Genomic DNA, 23,089 nt, shown 5'->3' on the forward strand with positions numbered 1-23,089 from the left:
TGTGATTACTGTTCTGCGTCTTCCTTTTTTTCACTTAATATTTTGGGATGGTCAGTGTTAACACAAAGGAAGCTTCCTTGTTCTTTTTCAACAGCTTCATGGTATTCTACCATACAGATACACTGGAATTAGCCAATCTCCTAGTGATGGACATTGGATTTGTTTCCAGTTCTTTGCTTATGCAATCAGTGCCGTAGGGGAAACTTGAAAATAATTTGCACAAGTGAGATTATTCTTGGAGGTGAAATTCCTGGAAGTAGAAAAGTTGTCTTCTTTTTTGGCCGAATGGCTTGTGGGATCTTAGTTCCCTGACCAGTGATTGAACCCGGGCCACCGCAGTGAAAGTGCTGAGTCCTAAGCACTAGACCGCCAGGGAATTCCCGTGTCCTACTTCTTCTTTTTTTAAAAAATATCTATTTTTGGCTGTATCGGGTCTTCGTTGCTGCACGGGCTTTTCTCTAATTGCGGTGAGTGGGGGACCTCTCATTACGGTTGCTTCTCTTGTGGAGCACGGTCTCTGGGGCACACAGGCTTCAGTAGTTGATGGTAAGCCAAGATGGATTTTTGAAAAACATTTTGATAGCCTGAGTCCTGATATTGGGGGTCTGCAGCTAGATCCTAAAGCTTGCTGAAGTTCTGGCAGCTGTCCCCCCATGGCTTTGAGTATTCTGATGGCCCATAGGACTTGGTTGGAAGATGTCTGTGTAGCTCATTCAGTTGGGGGCAGATTGGACTTTTCAAAAGCCCTCTCCCAACATGACAGTCAGTACAACTTCCCTTTCCCCTGTGAGCTCACTCCTGGGGAAATCCTTTTACCCTTCACCAAGTGAAACTAGGTCCTCAGAGACTCATGCAGTAATAATAGCCATTACTTCCTTAGTCTTCTGTATCCTAGGCACTGTCTTATGCATTTTACATGTATTAACTCAGGGAATCCACCTGACAACTCTCAGAAATAGGTGTCGGTACTATCCCTGTGCCCGTTTTACAGATGAGGGAACTGCGGCATCTTGTGTTTAGGTAACCTGGGTAGATTCAGAGAAAAGAGACTGAGAAAACACCTGTCCTTGAGAAAGTACCCAGTTGTACTTCAGTTTTACCAGACTGGTTTTATGTGTGTGCTGTTTTCTCTGTCTCTGCAGTTTCACCTTAATTGTTGACCTTGATTATTGGGAAATGTTTCTCCCACTGAAGGGTATTTGGATGAGCATAGTGCGTTCTTTTGTTTGTCCCCTTGATCCCTAGTTTAGCTTACCTGTTAAAGATTTCCAGAATGATCTAGCAGTTAATTCCACTTCTGTTTCCCACTCCTTTTTAGTGAGGTTCTAATTGGACTTTATAATCCAGTTTTTTCATCAAAGCTTATCTTAGCAAACTACAGCCAAAGCTTGTTATTACTCAGTTCTTTGTGCAATGCCATCTTGAAACACTTTGTTTTGGTTTTGGGGGAAGAGCCCTGGAAATTCTGATATTGCATGATACTCAAGGGGCGGGCCAGGGGCGTGTGTTGTATCATCGGCCAGCCTGGAATGCTCACTTCAGTAACCAAGTCAGATGCCTGTCTCCCCAGAAACCTTCCCCCGACCCTTCCTCTGCGTCCAAGATCTGGATTAGCATCACGGCTTCTTTTAGATCAGCCCTGTCTAGTCAGCTCTGTCCTTTACAGCAGCTACTGGCCACTTGTTTCTACTTGACATGTAACTAGGGGACCAAGAAACTGAATTTTTAATTTTACTTAATTTTGATTAAACTTTAAATAGACAAAGTATCAGGAGTGCAGATGTAGACAGTATCCTCCACAAGGGAGAGGTGTTTTCTTTTTTCTACTTTTAATTCTGACACAGGGCCATGCTTATGTGTTTGACCAACGTTTGATCAATAGCCCTCAGTGGCCGAAATACACAGGGGAAGTTAAAATATTCTTTAAATTGTACTTCCTAGGGATAGCCATTTTTACGAATTATGTTTTAGTTGTGTAAAAAATTGCCAGTTTTCATTGACATTTCAGTGATTTTTGCACAGGATTCATCCTTGATTTTAGGAATTGACATTAATCAGTGTTGTTGTAGGTTTGGGAATTTTAGGAGATGGAGGCTTAGAATAAATGTAATAGAATGGGTCATAAGTTTAATAGAAGTATGACTAATATTGGTCAGGTAGCTTTATGAAGATTGTTGTGACATAATGGAATTCTGTCCTCATGATTCAGGTCCTTAGTGAAAGTCTAAGAGGATAAATCATCATTCATCTTTCCACTTCCACTTTCCACATGATTTTGCTGGCATTTTGTTTTAAGGATAAATTGGGTGTTCAGGTGTTTTGGCTTGACTACTTGGTGTGGTTGGCCTCTTTAGAGAGAGGTTAAAGGATTCATGACTTGGTAGCCAGACTAAAGAAGCAGAAATGGATCTGCTAGAATTTCTTTTGCCTTTCCTAGTGGAAGCAGCACCGTAGGCCAAGTTCTTTTTGTAAAGGGGAGGATGGGATGTGTGTGTGTGCACGCGCATGCTCATGTACATACGCTTCTTGCCCATGTAAAGCTGTCAGTGATTTAGTTTTTATTACATTTCTTTGAATCCCTAATAGTTTTCTCTAAATCATTTGTTTTTGGGAACTTCTCTTCTGTTCTGAAATGATGTTGTATTTACATTCTAAGTGGGCTGATCATGTTCAGGCATAGCAAGGCATAGATAAAAAAGAGTGATGAAAAATGGCAAACTGTGGTGCTCAGAAGTAAAGAAAGGAATTTTATAAAAGTCTTTGAATTAATGGAATATGGCATTGAATCCTGGAACAAAAAAGAGAATTAATGGAAAACTGAAATCCAAATAAAGTCTGCAGTTTAATTTTTTTGTACCAAAGATAATTTCTCTGTTTTGACACGTGTACCATGGTTATATTAACATGGGGGGAAGCTGGGTAAGGACATATGAGAACTCTCTGTAATATCTACAGCTTTTCTGTAAGTCTAAAATTATTCCAGACTAAGTTTTTTTTTTTTTTAAAGAAACCAGGAAGAGCATGAGCATTTAGGGCTGTGACTTCATTAAGGGGGCGGCGTCTTTATAAATTTAGATTATATAAGGGCCCTCTGGGAGCTCTGCTGCTCTCCCCACTTCTCTCCTTAAACTCAGTGTTGCAGCCATGTTGGATGACTGCAGCTCTCCCAGAGATCCTTGCTTCTGACTCCTTATGTACTGTTTTCCTTTTTATGGTATGTTTTCCTGCTATCCCCAACCCAACCAAAAATAAAATAATAAAAACAACTCCTAAAAACAACCCCCCTCCCCCCAAACAACCCACTTAACTAATTCCTGTTAATTCTTTAGGTCTACCTTAGATTTTATTTTCCTCAGAAAGCCACCCCTGACCTGCAGTGTTCAGCCTCTTGCCTGAGTTTATTCCTAATGTGGTATTTACCACTCCGTGTTCTAACTGCCTGTTTCCTTTACTCTTTATCCAGCTACACTTTAAACACCTTAAAAAGACAGGGGCTGTGCTTTCCTTCATTTTATCTCTAAGCGTATGACCCAGGAATATAGGCATCATTGATGTTGAGGAAATATTTCTTGAGTAAATATCTTTACGACGAGAAGCAAGACGCCTGCTCACACCCCTCAGACCTCTTCAGTGAGGCAGCTTCCCTCGCTCCCTGAGGGAACGGTGGCTGTAGCTGGCTGTGTGCTGGCGTGTATACCATGGATGGCCAGATCCCCGCCAGAAAATCAGGACTATGGAGATGAGGAAGTCCTTTTTTAACAAACTTAGTCTTTTATATCAAGCGCCCAGGAGTCCAATTTAGGAAAATATTTTGTTTTAAAATCTGCTAGTTATGTACCAAGTTATCTTTTCCTGTACTACGTTAATTTATATCTCACTTTACAATAAGAAATAATGTTAGGTTATTTTAAACCTGTTCTTTAAGTAAGCCATTATCTAGATAATTAAGACTGTCAGATTTGGCCCCTGCTTTTGAATTTCTTACATTCTATTTGGAGGAGAGTAAGCGTGCTTCCCTCACAGTTTCTTACTGTGGCGTAATAACACGACTCAGGTAGCGCGATGAGCAGGGCCCTTCACCACGTGGCCGTGAGACAGTGCCAGTGTAAGCTGGTGCCCGTGTCTCAATTTCCCTTATGTTGTATGACCGCTAATGAACAGAAAGGTTGATGAATTTGGGTTGCCTCTAGCAGAGCTTCCCTGGTGGCTTCCTTGGTGGCTCAGATGGTAAAGCGTCTGCCTGCAGTTCGGAAGACCTGGGTTCGATCCCTGGGTTGGGAAGATCCCCTGGAGGAGGAAATGGCAACCCATTCCAGTGCTCTTGCCTGGAAAATCCCATGGATGGAGGAGTCTGGTAGGCTACAGTTCGTGGGGTCTCAAAGAGTTGGACACAACTGAGCGACTTCACTTTTCTAGCACAACAGGGATTAGACATGCAGATTCTAAGGAAAAGTTATGAATTCAAGGGTCTATGGACCCTTAAGTGATTGAAATGGGGGAATGTCCATGATACTGTCAAGAGTATGTGCTGAATTTGGTTCTGTTTATTTTCTGTGAAGAGGATCTGTAGCTTTCATTTAATTCTCAAAGGGATCCATGACCCAAAAAAGATTGGAACCCTCACTGGTTTAGAGTAACACTGAGACCCATGACCTCATTTTGTCTCCCTTTATTTGACCGTTTTAGATGGAACACTGCATTTTGTTTTTCCCTGATACTTATTTGGAGGAGTCAACTGTTGAACATCTAAGGGAGGCGTGTGTAAATTTTCTTTTCCGAAGCTGAGCTTAGGGCTCTTAAGTCTTCATCTGTTCTCTCATTGTTTAGTAAAAATGGCTTTGTATTTGAAATATGAGCACTACTTTTTCTGGGTCTGAGTAGCTGAGCACTGGTCACATAAAGATGAAAATGACTAGGTTCTGACCTTAACTAGGCTTTCAGTGATATACAGTGTAAGTGCTCTGAAATGGTAGCTAATAGTCTCACGGGAACAACTATCGTGTAGTGTCATGGCTACAGTCTTGGAAGATGTACAGGGTAGAATAGGTACATGCGGGAAAGGTTATCTTGACTTTGTTTCATTGAAATTTCACTGTTGATTTATTTCATTACCTCACTGGTATTTTGCAAACCTTTGCATGCGAGGCTGTAACATAGCTGAGGTGCGTAGGGTCATTGACAAGCCAAAGAGGCCCAGTTGGAAATAAAACAGTGACTGAGGTCCCCACTGTAACACATGCATTCATGTGGCACTCTTAAAGACTACTGACGCCATTCCCCCTTCTGTGGACAGGTTCTCATTGCCCTGAGTCACTTGGCAGGTGTTTATTGGCCAGCCATAGGGTGTGTAATACTGGACTGGAACCTTGGACCGGACTGTTTACTTACTAGGAGATGGCAGTGTCTTCTGGTTGCTCCCCATAATCAATATGGTGACAAGGTCCTTTTTGCTGGGAGGCAGTATAGATGGACTTTGAAAGTCAAAATGCCAGAGTTCTAAACCTGACTTCGCCATTTTCCAGTTAAGTAGCCTTGAATCAGGTCAGTTGACCCCTCTGAGCTTCTGTTTCCTCTTGTGTATACAGAGATATAACTGTTACATAGGACTTTTTATTATATACTGCATATCAACTGTTTTACAGAGGACCTGTCATATAGCTGGGCCCAATAAGTGGAAGATATATTGTTGTTGGCTGATGGGCATTGTAAAACTGGAGAAATTCTCTCATTTTATTTAGTCACTAAGGATAATTACTATGTCATTTGAAAGAAAGATTCCGCATATGTGAATGGGGACAATTGGGTACTCCTGGTTAGAAACAGTGGTGATGTCTTTTTTTTTTTTTGGTTGGTCTTGTTTATTCCATTATTTTTACTAGGGAAAGGTTTTGGGTTCCTGAATTTTTTTGTGTTAAGTGCATTTTTCTGAGACAGGGTCCATATTTTCATCAGATTGTCAAAGAGATCCTTAACTGTCAAATGATTAAGAATTAGTTAATTGACCTAAGTCACAGTTAATACCCTTGATCTGAAGTTATCCATTTAAGTAAGAACTGAGAGAGACCTTTTCCACAGAAGAATGTAATGAGGCTATATAGTGAATATACAGAAGCTTTTATTGCTGCTCTTTTTTGTTTATTTTTTAGCCTGGGAGGAAGTGGGACAAGTAGGGAGGGAAGAGAGGGAGCAGTAAGGAACCCCCTGAAGAATTCCGTGCCAGCTTCTTGCCCGCGTATTCCACAGACTGATTTTAGGTTATCGCTCAGCCTCCTCTCCTGTACTCTAACTTCCAATCACACTGGATCATTTGTTTTCTTCTGAACACGCTTTAAAGTTTAATTATCTCATGCTGGTCCCTCTGTCTAGACTCTCCCTTCTCCTATAATTCGCCGGTCCAGTTCTCATGTGCTTCAGAGCCTCTTTGTAATGCTGCCTTTCTTAACTGTCACCAGTTTATAAATCCCTTAAAAGCACTCACTCATTCATCTTTTGTCCATCAGAGGCACAGTTCTTTGCGTAGAGTATGAGTGAAGTCGCTCAGTCGTGTCCGACTCTTTGCAGCCCCATGGACTGTAGCCTACTAGGCTCCTCCGTTCATGGGATTTTCCAGGCAAGAATACTGGAGTGGGTTGCCATTTCCTTCTCCAGGAGATCTTCTGACCTAGGGATTGAACCCGGGTCTCCTGCATTGTAGGCAGACGCTTTACTGTCTGAGCCACCAGGGGAGTCTTGTGTAGAGTTAGGCACTTAATAAAAAGTTGTGGAACTAAAGTGAAGAATGATGCCCAAGATGGAACCAAGTTTGTGACTCCATGGACTGTAGGCTGATAGGCTCCTCTGTCCATGGGATTCTCCAGGCAAAAATACTGAAGTGGGTTGCCATTTCCTTCTCCAGGGATCTTCCTGACCCAGGGATCAAACCTGGGTCTCCTGCAGATTCTTTACCATCTGAGCCACCAGGGAAGCCCATAGGTTAAAATGATTGAAAACAAACAAAAAAATGATCAGATGCCAGTGTGAGTTCTGAGTTCTGGGAGTGAGTTTGGGGAATCTTTTTATAGCCTCAGTGATGGTCTGGCTACCCTGAATTAGGACGCAGGAGTGTGGGGAACTAGTCAGCCTTACAGCCTTGGCCAGGTGGTATTTTTGGACTGGGGTCATCTTCCCTGGAAGGTGGGTTGGACTCTTCGAGTGTGTAACAATGATGGTATTGCTGAGCATCTGCTGGGTACCAGGTGCTGTGAGCGTATGGTGGGGAACAACCAGGCAGGACCCCTGCTTCTCTTCCAGTGGGGGATGTTGGGTGGGCTCGTCCTTCCTCAGCCTTACAATCCTGTGATCTGGAGAATGGGGCACCAGCCCCTGCTTGGGACTTGTGAGGATTAAACGAGAAAGTGCTTTGAAGATTATATAAAGTGCTCTTATTCATTTTGAGTACCCTCCACCCCCCATCTTTGAGCTATAACTTAAACAGATTAAAAATGTTTAAAATGCGTTTGAAGGTCACTGGCAGCATTTCTGCATTAGCCAATCCCCAGTGAGGGTTTCATGCCATATTGTAAGCATGTTAGCATAGGAAGATTGGTAGAAGCTTTTTGCACCAGTAGGAGTATGAACTAATGATCCCAGGGTTTAAGTAGATTCAGACATTTAATTCTTTCCATTATAAGTGAATCCCTTAACAGGATTGGGACGTAGATTTGTAATACCATCTTCCCCCGGTTCTGAGGAGTAGATTTATTTATGAATGTTTTTGACTGTCTCTTAAATTCTTAAATGCAATTTCATGCTGGTGAAGGCAGCATGTTGGGGAAAATGAAACTTCTTTACTGATTTGGGGCCTTTTTTGACCATAATTGGGGGATACAGTTATTCTGCTTTCATTTTGTGATTAGGATGAAAATTTTAAAACACACCTCACTTGTCCTCAGAACCCTCATAACAAAGAGCAAACGATGCAATTAGGACGCAATCCATTGCCTGTGGATTTCAAGGGAAGTTATTTTCTACACAACTCGGAAGTTCATGGATAAAGTCACGCTTCCTTTTAGATCTGGTGAGTTTTGTCATAACTGACCTGATAAGGTGAGATTCCTACCTTGAGGTTAGCGTTTTTTGAGTGTTAAGCAGTGCTGTGAAATTTCTAAGGTAGCTTTGATTTATAAATAAAGTGTCACTTCTGATACATTCTTTGAATTATTTTTATTCTTTTTTCCTTGAAACTATAAATGGGATTGACTTTGTTCACACTGTTTTCTGGTGTTTTTCATTTTCGGTGAAAGCGAAGACTTCGCTCCCTCCCCACTGTCTCCTGTATCAGGCCTACTCTGCTGTTCTGTGAGTTCTTGGGATTGGGATAAGAGATGAGTTTTTACCTACCCACTGATTTTCATTACAGGTATTTTAATTTCTTTAAATTTGAGACTGACTTTCTTTCCATAGAATTTAGTTTGATGATTGTCCCTATTTGGGGCCAAACCCCTCAGGATCCATATGAACACTGCCCTCTGATCAGTAAGAGATACTTTTTCCGGAGTCTTGGAAGAGTTATTTCTGTAATAGTGGAGTCACAATGTTACTTTTTTTGGTGACTTTTCAGGTTTATTTTCTGTATGAGTAGAATTGAATTTTTGCAATGGTTTGAGGGAAAAAATGAGGTTAAATTCAAGGGCAGAAACTTAAAGCATCTTCTCCCTTCCATTGTTTGAGAACTGAAGAAAGGTACAAGTGGGTTTTTTTTTTTTTCACAATTTAATGCTCAGTTGACTGAAGTCATAGTAATTCTTAATTGCAAATTACATAAGTTTTAAAGACAACCATTTTCCATCAAATTTCACTTTGGAAATGGTCTTTGTGGTTAAAACCAAAGGAGATACTGTGTTTCTGCTGTGTCTTGGGTGACATCTGTGTGCCCATTGAGGAGACGGCATATTGAATCCTGACTTACCTTCACTTCCCAGGTGGGTTTGAGAAGCTTTAGAACAAGATATGTAATAGTACTTTGAGCAGCATAAGGCACACACACATTTTTATGGGCAATATATTTATTATTAAAGTTTTGCCTCTAGGTAAATAAGTGATTGCCCCCCTTACAGTGGAGAGCTCTGCTGAAAGAGGCCATGGATTATAGGGAGAGTCAGTTCTATTTTCTCCAGAAAGCCCATGCTACACCACTGGTTTTGTCCATTCTGTCTTTGCTGAGGGCAGCGTTGGGGTTAAGCCATGGTCTTAGGTTTCAGAAACAGGCAGCTAGGGCCACATGAAGCTTGGGTGATCTAGAATGAGTCACGTCACCTCTCAGAGCCTGTTTTTTTCTCATCTGTAAGATGAGGATTATAATAATACCTGACTTGGGTTATTGTGAAAAATGAAATGAAATCACATATGCATATTGTTTATTTGGTACCGTGCCTGACTCATGAATATTTGCTATTATTACTTATTTAAAAGAGATGACTAAATGGGAAAACAGCTAGCGTAGGCGTGATGTGTGTATGTTAAAAGCCAGTTCTAGGGCATCTTCTGTTTGGTCATTTACTTATTGTGCAGTGGGAAAACTTTATGTTGGCATGGAACTCCTGCTCTGATGGTCCTCTCATTTCTCATTGACCCCAAGAAGGCCTTCAGTAAATGTTAAATAAGGGCTGTACCTGAAGCTCTTCATTGAAAAGTGCTGGCTTATTTATCAGAGAAAGGTGTGGTTTTCTGTGGTAACTGCTAGGTGGAGTTTTGTCTATTCCAGTTTACTGAGAGTTGGTTACCTGTGAAGCATTCAGCAGGTCCCGTCTTACAGACCTTTTCATTCTGCAGTTTCTGGATTCATTGTGCCTGACACTTGGAAATGCCTCTCTTGGGTTGTGCAGCATGGTTTCCTGCGGTGAGGTGGTTAGAAGTAGTAATGGACTAGCCAACAGTGTTCGAGCATTTATCTGTGAGGTATGTTGGCAAATGAAGTATGAAAATGACAACAGCTGGATGGCCCAATTTCATCAGTCAGCCTGGAAATCAGCGAGAATCAAACTTCTTTGTGCTCTGGTTGGAGGTTATATCTTCTCTAAGGTTTCCATTTCATGGAACATTTTTTTGTTGTTAATGGAAATCTGGGTCCCCAGATGATGTGATGAAGCACCATAGGTGTGGTTTTCATAATTGTTAATCTCTGGAGTTACTGGGTTTTTCTTTAGCCTTTTAAAAAGTTTATACTCTCCAGCCCTTCTTACCCTTATCTAGGTTTAAAATAATAACCGGAATTTGAATTTAAAAGAAGACTTAGAGATGTTTAAGTGATCTCTGAGCAGGTTGGAAACACACACACTTTTAAGAGCCAGAGATTTGCATCTGTTCTAGATTGATTCAGTTCTTCATCTTTCTAAGAAAGGTATTTTCAGGATAGATGTTTAACCAAAAAAAAAAAAAATAGAGACCCTCATCAGAAATACAGGTTCAAGGGTGGTTTCAGCAAGGAAGAGGCGAAAAAATCCTGCCTCATCTGCCAATTGAATTCCTCCACCTCCCCTCCTTAGTGGCTGCATTTCAGGACTTGAAAGAGCTTTGGAATCCTTTGTTGAGTGCTTCAGATGAAATTTGTATTCAAGTTGCTTCTTAGAACTAGGCTGACTGTTTGCTTGGCCTTCATCCCCAATCTCTATGAATTCCAACACTACGTAACAGACATCAATTTTAGATACCAGATACCTAAGAAGTACCTCCTGTGTGCGAGGTTCTGGGGAAACAGAAGCAAACACATAGAATAATTCTATTCCCTAGAAACTCAATGAGTCAAAAAGAGAAGCAATACTGACTTCCTTTAAAAAACAAAAAAAGCACAGCTAAACTACACTATAAATTACACCTAAATAAAGTAGCATTTTAATCTTGAGAACTCAAAAATCACGTTGTGTAATACACCTTAGGACACATTTTCTAGGATTTCATTTTATGAAATTAAAAAAAATGGTGGTCTTCATTCTTTTGCTGTTTTATATTTTCATTTTTGTTTAGTTGCTATTACTATTTTTATTTCCTCATTATCTGCTGTTGTATCAGCTATTGTCCAGTCAAGTGGACAATAATTAGTGGTCCAAGCAGAAACCACTCTAGATAGTTCAAGGAGAGAGGGATTTAAATACAAGAAATTTGTGCAGAAATAGAGACACAGACAAATGTATGGATACCAAGGGGGAAAGGAGGAGTGGAAGGAATTGGAAGATTGGGATTGACATATATACACTATTGATACTATGTATATAAAATAGATAATTAATGAGAGCCTACTGTATAGCACGGGAAATTCTGTGGTTCTCAGTTCTCTGTGGTGACCTAAATAGGAAGGAAATCCAAAAAAGAGGGGATATGTGTATATGTATAGCTAATACATATACTTCACTTTGCTGAGCAGTTGAAACTAACACAACATTGTAAAGCAACTATATGCCAATAAAATCTTTTTAAAAAATTAAACAAAGAAATGCAAGGGATATGTTACAGAGGTAGTAGAAGGGCTGAAGGAGTGAAAAGAGGAAAGGAGGTATGTGTGGAGAGCCCAAGGGAGAAGGGGGTTCCTAGCCAGAGATCAGAAAGCTGCCTGTGGGCTGAAGTCCAGGCGTCTGCAGGCACAGAGGAGTGGGGAGCCACGTTGCCGCAGTTCAGCAGGAGCCCGGAAGGCTGTGCCCCGCCAGTGCTGCCAGGGCCTGCGGCGTGTGCGGTACCGGCGGTCCTCCGCAGTTGCTGACAGCCGCTGCAGATGCGCCAGAAGCAGGAAAAATGGTGCATCCCTCTTCCTGCAATCCAGCCTCCAGCAGAATCTTCACTGAAAGCTAGCTAGCAAAGGGGTCTGGGAAAGGTAGTTTGCAGGCTTTCAGTTCTGGTGATAACAGAGAACAGTGCAGGAAGTGCCAAGTGTGGCCAGTGAGTAGGGATGCATTCTTAGGGATGATGAATTTGTCATGTGGGCCTGAGCGGAGAAGGCATTATTTTAATAAACTGATAGCATTCAGACAGGTGGAGAAGTGGAATGGCATTCCAGCTAACGGGTATAGCCTGGGTAGAGGTGTGAAAGCAGGAATGCACACGACATGTTCAGGGAACAGTTTCTCTGGAGCTTGAAATTCTTATTGAAGGAGAGTTGGAAATAAGGTTGGAAAGGTAGGTTAGAGTCAAATTGGGGAGAAAGTATTGTGACAGAACTGTCTTAAAATTAACATGGAACAATGATTTGGCCTCGGGGAGACCATTGAGGAAACCCACGTGATAGTTCCAAGCTTTGTGATGAAAAGGACACAGCTAAGGCCACAGTAGTGGTGTTGGAGAGGAACATGCAGTCCAAGGTAGGTAAACTTTTAACTGGTATATATATCAAGGGGTTGGGGCCAGCCATTGGAGTAAATAATGAATTCTGATTGTCTTTTAGTTTTTCCACATAAATTAACAGTATTAATTACTTCATGATCATTGAAGGTCTCTGTTCTCTACTTCATATACTTTTCCCTCTCTGGGATGATCCTTTAGTGAGAAAGGTTCTTCATGAGTCGTATGGATCTCTGTCATAGTGGCACTTCATTAACCATGATCAAAAACTGTATTAGTAAATCTGCAACCTGTGTAACCTCTGCAGGAGCCTGGATAACTTGAGGTGACACTTTTATTACTTGGGGACACCTTTTTGGCCTTTAGACACGAATTCACTTATCCCATTTAGCGAGTAATTATTGAGCCCTCTACTGGATGTGGTGCTAAAATTGAATACGGTGTGGAATGGATAGGACACTGGTTCCCCTTTTCTTGGAGTTAACAATTTTAACACACACTTTAAAGGGAAAATATTGCTCAGCCTTAGAGCCTTTGCATTTGCTGTTCACTCTGCCTGGAACGCTGTCCTCTCAGCCTCCCACCTTGTTAACTCCCTCACTTTTTTGTTCTGTGATGTTTTTTCCCTTTGTTAGAAGATGAACTCCATGAGGGCAAGGATCTTTGGCTCCTTTGTTCATTGCTATATCCCTAGTGCCTAATGTAGTGCCTGGCACCATAGTAGGTAATTGACAAAGGCTCAGTATTTTTTTTTTTTTACTTTATTTATTTTAATTGGAGGCTAATTACTTTATAGTATTGTGGTGGTTTTTGCCATACATTCACATGAATCAGCCACGGGTGTACATGTGTTCCCCATCCTGAACCCCCCTCCCACCTCCCTCCCCACCCCATCTCTCAGGGTCGTCCCAGTGCACCAGCTCTGAGCGCCCTGAGCGCCCTGTCTCATGCATCAAACCTGGACAAGGCTCAGTATTTTTTTGTTGAGTGATTGAAGAAGTGAATAGGGGCATCTCGGGAACTGAATCAAGGCCACAGTAGTTAGAGTCTAGTGAGAAAGAACTAGAATGGCAGGGATGAGATCCCACAGGGATGGGTAAGACTTTGGGGTTTTATTAGAAGGGCGGAGGGACGTGCTGAGGGGTTGTAAGCAGGAGGTCAGCAGGGACAGATCCGTACTCTTAAAAAGGTAATCTCCTGCTCTATGGAGTATGGGGTTGCAGAGAGCAGTAGAGTGGGAAGGGCACTTGAGGCTGTGGGGATCTAGCTTCCCTGCCGGCGGGTATGTTTTCTTTCTCAGCTGTTGAATTTGAGTGTCTGTTCCAAGGGTAGGGATTGATTGTTATCAGTCTGATTATACTTGCATGCACTCAGGTTATCATTTGCCCCTAGAGACCTACCTGTCTCCTTGAAGAACATCATTGTCCAGTGAGCCTGCTGACGGACGAAAGCTGTCAAGATAGCTTGGTTGTGAGATGCCATTTAACTCGCTTGTATCTGTGTGCGCCTCCCCTCCCTTCTGTGAGATTTAATGACCTAGTTGGGGAGAAAGTCCAGGCTGCTTGGCTACTCTCCAAGTGTTCTACCACTAAAATGTTGATATTACCTTTCTCAGAATTCTTCTGAATCATTTGCAGGCATGGTAGGTGGTTTTCTAAACTTTGATTTTACCGCTTTAAAGACTGTGTGTACTAGCACTTGTCGCCGTAGGAATTTGAGCTTCTTTGGTTACTGGAAGAAGGCCTTTCATTTGCCTCTGCTGTTTAGAATGCAGTTGAGTAGCCCGTGATAGGTAGGAATGTTTCTGCCTCCTGACATGGTAGTTGGCAAAGTAGGAGAGGCAGCTCTTTATAAAGGCCACTTTGGAAGAGTATTATTTAGGTACTTAGCATTCTTGGCATTCTTGTGGAATGATACAGGTTTATGGCCTTTTTATTAAGTTCTTAAAATTGAATGATCTTTAATTAGAAGCAAGCACATATAAAACTTTGCGACTCCAGACAACATTGGCCTTACTGTATTAGATTATAGAGTAAGGTTTGCGCCTGTAGAAATACGGGCATTGGAGGGGGAATGAGAAAGGGTGTGAGAAGGCTATGTTGAACACATCCTAGCCCTGTCCAGGCCATCAGCTCACTACAGCCTTGACTGTGTGGAATGTGGAACATATACCATTAAAGCTCAATTGCCATTTGATTGCTTCTGACTAGACTGTTAGCTCTCATGATTCAGCTGGTTGAGTTGAGCTTTTGTTAATAGTATGGAAAATGGCATTCAGTAGCTTAAAAAAAAAATTTTTTTTAACTCATGTTAGTATAAGACTTGACAAACCGTGATACATAAATTTGAATCATCATCTTTGAAATGGTCTGCTCTTATGTTTTAAATAAGACAGTGGAGGAATATATATAAATTCAAGGACTAAGTTATTACAACCCCCTTCCCACCCCCAGCACCCCCCCCCCCAAAAAAAAAGACAACAGCAAGAGAAGTCCCACCATACTCTTGTGTAAGATTCTTCACTGGACAAAAAGGACTTAGAAAAGTGTGTATCATCTCTTCATCCAAGTGTAACTCGGGATGTCCTTGATGAGGAAAGCTGACTGGTTGATGTATTTGACAGAGCATTTTGGCAGAAACAAGTTGTATATAAGTTTACCCACTGATTCCTATGCTGTTAAGGGGAGTTGGTAGCCAGAGGGACCATCCTGTTGTGGACAACAAAATTAAGCCTTTGACAGGCTCTTTTAATGAGGTGGGTTTTCTGAGCAGAAAGTCGAAATAACAGTTGAATTTCAGGAGCAAGCGAGCAGTCTGAGGATTTGGGAAGAAAGCCCCCTGAATACTGAAAGTGAAGGAGCTGAGCTAAGTCACATCCAATCACCACACCCTCTCCCTCCTACCAATTGTAGTAGTCACATAGCCATGTTATAAATTGTTTCGTTTAAACATAGCTGGTGCTGTCGGTAGTTAAAGTCAGTTTACTGATAGGATTGTAAAATGTTGCTATATTTTTCTATTCTGTTTTTTCAAGTGTGAGTTAAAAATCAGTAGCTATTTGTTGTACATCGATTTTAAGACTTGTCCAAAGAAAGTAGCTGTGCTGTGCTCCCAGGGCCACGTGTAACCTGGGGAGTGGGAGGTGAAGTCAAGGAGGGGGCACCCACAGGTTTATGCTGGGATGGAACAACGGGAGCCTTCTGTGCACAGCTAGCTGAGAAGGGTGTAGCGTCACCTCATGTGAGTATGGTTTTGATAATTTGAACTCAGAGACATGGTTTTCTGAGTAGCAGCCAAATCCATGAGGTCAGGTGACTTCCTCTTGTAGGTAGGACAGCCGTCATGGAAGAGTAGGCTGGACCTGTTTTCCTTCTGAAGTCTGAAGGCTGCAGCACTGGTTAGAGATGACTCATTGGCTTTCATGAAAGTTACTGGCCACGGGCTTTCAAGGAATGGTGGTTGATAAGGAGGAACTAGGTACTAGTCTGATGTGTTATCTAAGGGAAAATCATGAAGCTAGCATTTTATAGAAAATGCCGTTTATTATATTGCTCATATGACCACAATGTTCTCTTATTTTTGAACTCCCCAGCAGGACATGTTACTTTGAGAGTCTGACGTTTATCTCGAAGTAACAGGTGCTGTGTGGAGCACCCCGCAGAAGCTCGTGAGAGGATAGCTGCGGTGGGGGCAGAGGCTGTAGGCCGCGTGCTGCTGGAGGACGCTCCTTCCTGTCCCTTCTGTGATCCTCTTGATTCTAGGATTTGATTAACCCGCCCCTGGCAGAGAGCGGTGTGTAGAAACAGCCCTGGGCTGGGGGTGAGGTCAGGGAGGCCTCGCCTGGAGCTGGGCCGACCGCAGCCCCGGTGACTTCCCTTTTCGTCTTCAGCTTCCGCATCTGTTACCTGAAGGAGTCGGCTGCCAGCTGTCCGCAGCTCTGCACAGATCAGTTCATCTAGATGTCCTCTTAGTTGTTAATCCCAAGAAGAATCTTAGGAATTTTTTTTGGCCAGTTTTCTTCAGATTTTGCTTCTTATTTATCTGCCCTTTCCCCTTGGCCGGCTTCCTTGACAGTGAGACACAGGGTCATCAGCTTAAGTATGGGAAGGAAATTATGGCCTTGAGCACAGTCAGAAAGAATCTGACTCTCAGGCACTTCCTGTGAGCCACCACTAAATTACAAAGACTGGGCCCTGACAAGGCTTTTCAAAGGGGTGTCTCACACCGCTACTGTGTCAGCAATTCCATCATAAGCAGTTGTTTTTCATGGTGCTTATTACGACCAGGTTTGAAGTGGCCTTTACACGGAAAGCATTTACCCAGTAGGGTGAGTGAGGGTAAAATAGCAGTAGAGAGATATGGAGGGAGGCAGCGAGTACAAAGATTGCTTTCAGAATTCCCCCTTTCAGCCTGCACTGGCTGTGCCATTCTTGCTCAGAATCCGGGGGCTTCCTCAGAGGATGAAGTCCAGGCTCTCCTTATTGTGACAGGGCCCACCAGACAGGTTTGCCCCCACCTCTCCCACCATCCCTGCCTTCTGTGCTCTCCGTTCCGGGTCTTTGGCCAGGACAGTGTGGTAGAGTGGGGAGACAGGCCTGGGCGTGGGGATTTGGGGGTGCGGGAGGTGGCAGACCTGGGCCTGTCAGACGAGGCTGCATCCCTTACCAGCCACGTTCTTTCCTTTCTCTGTGTGTCAGTAGTCACTCCTCTGCCTAAGTTTCCTGAGTGAGAGTTTCAAAAAAGGAGCCTGGGGACAGGCAAGAGACTCTTTTTGACCTGTGTTTCTTTGGTAGAATCTTGGGAATTAGACCACCAAATGTCTGATCATTAGATTGGTTTTTGAACCATGAAGTTTTTTGAGCTTTTTTTAAAAAAAAAAAAAATTATAGAATTTGAAAAATTTTTTTCTTTTTATGTGGAATCTAAGCATATAAAGTAGATCAAATTGAGCTGCTCTGCTTAAATGCTGGGAGGTCTGATGTTCCACCTGTTCAGCCTTCTGCATGGCCCTGAAGAACTGCCAGTTGCATCTGGGGCCCTCCAGGGCACTTGCTCCTCAACCCTTCTTCTCATTGATACCCGAGGATTAGAGTCACCTGTTTGACAGGACCCCAGGCAGAGGCCTAGTGTAGAAGGGAGAGGATGCATCCCAATGGTGGAGAGAGGGCCGCGTTCAGATTCCAGCTCTACTTGCTAGCTCTGTGAGCCTGTGTTTCTTCATTTCTCCAAACTATATCCTTTTGTAAAAAGAAAAAAGACTGTAAAGAAAACTGTATAAAGCATGTGCAGTTTGAACAGTTATGAAGTGAATGCCTTACCCATGTAACCAACCCAGGTCAGGAAATAGAAGCTCCATTCGTGCCCTTTTTCTATCACACCTCCTTTCCTAGCCTTAAATAGTGAGGTGATAAATATTCAAGTAAGAAATAATGTTTTTCATAATGCCTGTTTGTTAATTGTGCCTACGTGTAACATTTTTTCATTTAAAAAATCATTTTGTGTTATATTAATTCGTAAGTCCATCACCTCTAGACAATTGGGATAAATACCTCAATTTAGAAGATTTTCAAAAATGATGACTTTGAGCCTAAGGCATGATTTTTGTGCTAATTCCAGGCTCCTTCCCATATTCTGTCTTGTAACTGTTCATTTTCCATTTCCCTCAGACCTCTGCTTTTAACAGTGTTTTGAAACAAGGCAAGTATATAAGTAACTGAAGCTCCTAGAAAATGGGAAGGAGAAATATAAGTATTGGTTTTGTTAGTGTCAGTCCTAAATAAGTTTTTTTAAACTGTGAATTCTTTGTTCCCTACTAAAGTTTAGTAGATTTAGAAGTTCTTCTTTTCTGTTTCTTTGTGACCATTGTTCTTATCTTCAGTACAGAAGATAAAAATAAATAACAATAATAAAACCAACTGTTCTTATTTTAAAAGTTTATACATGTGCATAACTTATTACTAGCAGTGGTCTATTTTAGGACTGGCAGTTTATAGAGTCATGCAAATAAGTAGCGAGGAATAATTAGAAATAATGGGCTGAAATCCTGTCGTCTAAAACTGCCACCAGGGGTGTTGACTACTGACGCTTACTGTTGGACTTGGATAATTCGACCTATTTTCCCCAGTTGAAGAAATGCCTGTTTCTCCCTCAGCAAGACACATTTGGCTGGATGGTGCCTCCACTCTTGTATATTCAGATAAGTTTTATGGAGAATGTTCCTTGAAAAAAACTTTTTTTTTTCCTGCTGAGTTTTATTTTTTAACTGAATAGATCAGAAGTGCTCAGAAGCAATTGCTGAGATAAATTTATAACTTTACTGTTTCAAAATCTAAATGTAAAATTGACATGAATACCAGGGAATTCAAAAGTAAGACATGGCTGTATTTTTGTATCTTGGTTTGGTAAGAATCTCAGCTCACTTTATTATAACGGTAGATAGGCTGTGATACCAAGGTGGGCTCGAGTGATCTCAGTTTCCATTTGGTCTCGGTGTTACATTTCCTTTGGCATGGAGTAGTTTTGCAGGTTATTAGAAGTTGTTGTTGTTGTTAATGTAGGTAACTGGGAGAAACTGTGCTGCATCAGTGAGAAGAGTTTCTCAGCCTTTGGTTTTGCCTTTGTTTATAGTGGCTTTGATCAGAGCCTGATCAGAACTCCAGAATTACCTGAGAGAAAGCTGCTGAGGATAAAGTTTAAGGAAGTGCTTTTGCTGAAAGCAACTCCCTTCATTCATCAGAGGAATTTGATTTCATCCTGTGAATAACTTGGCTTAGAAATTTTGTTTCTTTGGGGACCAGCTTGTAGAATTCTGCATGAGAACTGTGTCATGGTGGAAAATGGGCTATTTGCTTTATTCTGTGTGGGCCGGCTCTGATGGTAAGATAGCATAGCTATGTTTTTCTACCCTGGAACATGGAGGTATCTTTACCAGGGTTTGTGGGGGAAAATGAGTCAAGAGGATCATTAAGGGATATTGGTAAAAAATTATATATGTAACGTCAGAGAATCTTTCATAGCTGTTCTTCAAAAAATTAACTTTGGGCCAGATTATTTTCAACACAGACATCTGAATCATCAATCCTTGAAAATTGTTTTTGATCCGTTTGTATTTTCTGCATTGCGCTCTCTGGAGAGTGCTGTCCATGGCGTTTGCATGGGGCATAGGAAGAGCTGAGTGCACATGCATCCCAGTGTCCAAGAGTAGCCCATCTGTTGTATGAGATTACATGTTTCAAGACCAGATTGTTGAAACACTTAACTTAGTCTTTCCAAATCAGATGCAGATGACCCATTTCAGAGATCTCCTGTACCTGGAGCCCTGGGGCCAGATGGGCTGTGGTGAGGAAATCCTCCCCCTTTACTAACCAGGTGTAGTGTCTAGCCAGTGCAGCCAGAGGCCTGTGGAGCCTGTAGAGTGGGAGCACCACCGCACTGTTCTGGGCTAGTGTGTACTCTGCTTCCTCTGTAAATCTGTGGCTTTCTGCCCCTTCCCCATCATACTATTTTAATTTGCATTGGCCTGAACGGTAGAAATATAATCGCCTAATTCAAATGATGTTTTCTTTCATGTATTGATAAGATGATCAGTTCCTTAGACTGTGTTGATTTGCTGGGTGAGGAGTTGAGGTAGCAGTGTTACCAACAATAAATCACACTGGTGGAATAAAAGATTATTTTCATGTTAGATGCTCACAGGTGAAAATACAGTCTGTCCGTTGTCTGAGCCCTGCTGCCCTTTTTCTACCTTCCGTGCTTGGAGGACTCTGTGCAGACAGTATGTCTGTTTTGGTCACCATTGTTCATGCCCTTCACGTCTTTAGAACACCTGGGCCGTGTCTCACAGCCCCGCCAGTCTTTTCTGTACCAGTTCAGATTTTACTTCTGCTCTGACACCATTCCCAGTCTACCCCAGCTCTGAATGATCTCCTCTCCTTTCTCTGGATCTGCGGAAGTGGTCTGTGCCATTTATTGTCTGTGGTCTAGTTATTTTTTAAGTTTAAAATACTGTGTTTCTAATAAATTATTAGATTCCCAACTTCAAGTGCAGTGCCCTTTTTCTATTTTGTTTCATCACACTGTCTTAAATGTAAGTATGTATTTGATTTGGTTGGTAGACAGGTTCTCAATTCTAAGAACTAGAGACTACAGTAATTAAAAAAATGGTTAAGGTCTCTGAAATATTATGAAGGAAGAAGAGAATTTAGCTGCTCTGTAACTGGGGCCATCAAATGGCCTACCTTCCTCTTTTATTCAGCCTTAAAGACTATGTTGTGCTTGTTGAGTTTGATGTAGTCATTTCAAAAGACACTTCTGCAGTAAAGAAAAGGGCGTTACTTCAGGTTTTGACAGAAACCACACAGAGGAAATGAAGACTCACTCTGGTGGTCTGTATTTTGTTGTCAGGTTCATAGGATGATAATTCCTATTTATAGTTAAATACTCTGATACATTATTTGTGCACATCACTAGCTTTAAGGTTCTGTAAATTTATCTGGATTCCACAGATGAATGAATTGAATAAACGAGGACCTTTGGACTCTTTTAATTTCTTTTTGTAAAGAAGAACCCAAGTAAAACATTAAGAAATTTTACTTTAGCATTTAATAATATGAAAATAGAAACACTGGGTTTTTGAAGATTATTTTGTTTCAATTCAGTGGCTCAGTGAAACAGAGAGTAGTGTTTTCTTGTTACTGGAGTTTTTATAGTGCATCCTTTCTGGCCTGATTGGAAAAAAATTCTCCTTGAGGAATTTCTCTTATGGGGAAAATGCTTCCTGGTTAGATCCCCGCGTTTGGTTCTCCCTCTCCCCTCTGTGGAGCGATGAGTCTTACCATTAAGGATGAATCTCCTTAATGCAGACATTTTAATCAGCTGCTGATGGTAATTCACAGCTTTGAAAATCCATTCAGAAATTTAACGTGGTGAGAAGTATGAGGTATTGAGGACATTTAGAAAATGCTCTGCTTTCTGTTAGATTACAATGTGTATTTCCAATCCTTTCTCCTATTGGAACTAAGAAAACTTGTGGTAACAAAGATTTTGCTTCCTTTGCTAGTGTCGCACTATGAAATTATTTCCTTATATTATCGTATAACGTGTAATTATTATACAGTGTTGTGTTATTAGTTTTGGTGGTGTTCGGTATATGGTTGTTTGAAATGAAATGCCTCTCTGTTCTTCTCATAGGTAGAGAGAGTAGTTTTGGTTGTGAATAGTGCTGGTAGATCTGTGTCTTACAGGGCATTCCAGATAACAGAGCAAGAAACATTTCCTCTTGGGTGGGGGGTCGGGGATGGGAGGGTGAAGCAGACACTGGTCGGCAGAGCTGTTGACAGTATGAACTTCAGCAGTCATGGTAATGCTGGCTCGCTGGCATTTCTGTGTCCTATGAAATGTGTACTATCTTGGGAATGTTACCACTTCTTGCCCTGGGTGTTCTGTAGAGGTGTTAAAAACGAGAACACCCTCCTCTTACCTTCCAGTTGAGGTGCTCTTTGGGGAGCTAGAGTCTTGGTTAAACAAGTCACATAAACAACGCCAGAAGCTTGGTGACAGGTTCTAAAAGAGTTGGCATTATGTTTTAGTTCAGCATATATTTGTGACAAAGAATTGAGAATTCTTCTGGAGTGTTTTCCTTTCTGAAGTAGTTGACCTATGTGAAGCTAAATGTTAGGTTCTGTGTTTTTATTTTTCCAATACAAGTAGCTCAGTAAAGCTTAAAGATAAAAGGAGTTACTGTTTAAAGGAATATTTTTTTCCTCCTCTGCTGTTAACTCTTCAGTTTTGAAAGGATTAGTATTGGCAAATTATTAGAATGGGTGTTCAGATTGTGCTGTTTGAGTAGCTTAGTTGCCCACGAAGAACACTGGTTCCCATCAGATTTAAACTCTGAAGACATTGTGAAGTCTTGAACATACCCCGTCTTCTGCTTTTTCTTTGTGGTCTTCAGATCATTAAATTTAGTGACTCAGCTAATTGTTTTTACCCACCTCTTAGAAAAGTTGAACGTGTTTGTGACCAGGCACTTAAGGTTATTTCCTTTAAACCAAGTGTTGAGACGTTTTTAGATTTATAACAGTCTTTGTTTACCGTGTAATTCAGTCCAATTGAGGAACTAGTAAAACTGCATTATCCAGACATCAAAGACAGACGTGTAAGAAGAGTATACTTAGACCAGGGAAACTATTAGGTTTCTAACAAGTGGAAAGGTACCAGATGTCCAAAAATTAACCACTCCTATGCCAGCTCATTCTCATTTCTTACAGCTTTTTTAGTTTAGCCAGCAGCATTCTGGGTTTAAAATAGCAGTTGCTACATTCTTGAGAGTTGAGAGTGTTTTCTTTTCTTTAGCGTCATTCAGATAACTGAGACTTTGACTTCAATGGACTAAATAGAAATCCTGCCATTAAAAAATTGTTAAGTGACAGGGCGTTGAATGGACTATACTTTTTAATTTAGTTCAGAATTGAGCCACTGTTTTTCATTTCTTGAGGTTTACAAGCAGGTTGTGGTTTCGTTTTCCTGAGATGATTATTCAATCCACTTTCCAGAAGGTAAGTGGGATGATTTGCCAGCTGCATGTAGCATTTGCCTGAAGTAGGACCCGTGTCCCCAAGTTGCATTTCACGATTGGTCAAGTGGGTGACTTTGGGTCCTGCCAGACCCTGAGGTGAGGGAGTATAGAGAAAGGCTCTCGTAGGGGAGCACCCTTGCCTTCTTTAAACTTCCGTCAGCATTCCTACCTGACTGTCCTCGTTATGTGTGCTACTGAGTAATGTGC

At 41.6% G+C, this 23,089-nt stretch overlaps 1 protein-coding gene across 2 annotated transcripts in view; it reads left to right on the forward strand.

Moving 5' to 3' along the window:
- Positions 1 to 23,089, forward strand: part of ARHGAP35 (Rho GTPase activating protein 35) — a 114,150-nt gene that overhangs the window by 12,645 nt on the left and 78,416 nt on the right. Inside the window, exon 1 of one of the 2 annotated variants that reach the window (XM_061139680.1) lies at positions 7,932 to 8,056. The exons of the other annotated variant lie outside the window; for it this stretch is intronic. The gene's annotated coding sequence lies outside the window, so the exon portion shown is untranslated. Of the gene's footprint in view, positions 1 to 7,931; positions 8,057 to 23,089 lie in introns of those variants that run through there. 2 annotated transcript variants of the gene reach the window in all.

This window comes from Dama dama, chromosome 4, assembly GCF_033118175.1.
Source record: "Dama dama isolate Ldn47 chromosome 4, ASM3311817v1, whole genome shotgun sequence".
Lineage (NCBI taxonomy): Eukaryota > Metazoa > Chordata > Mammalia > Artiodactyla > Cervidae > Dama > Dama dama.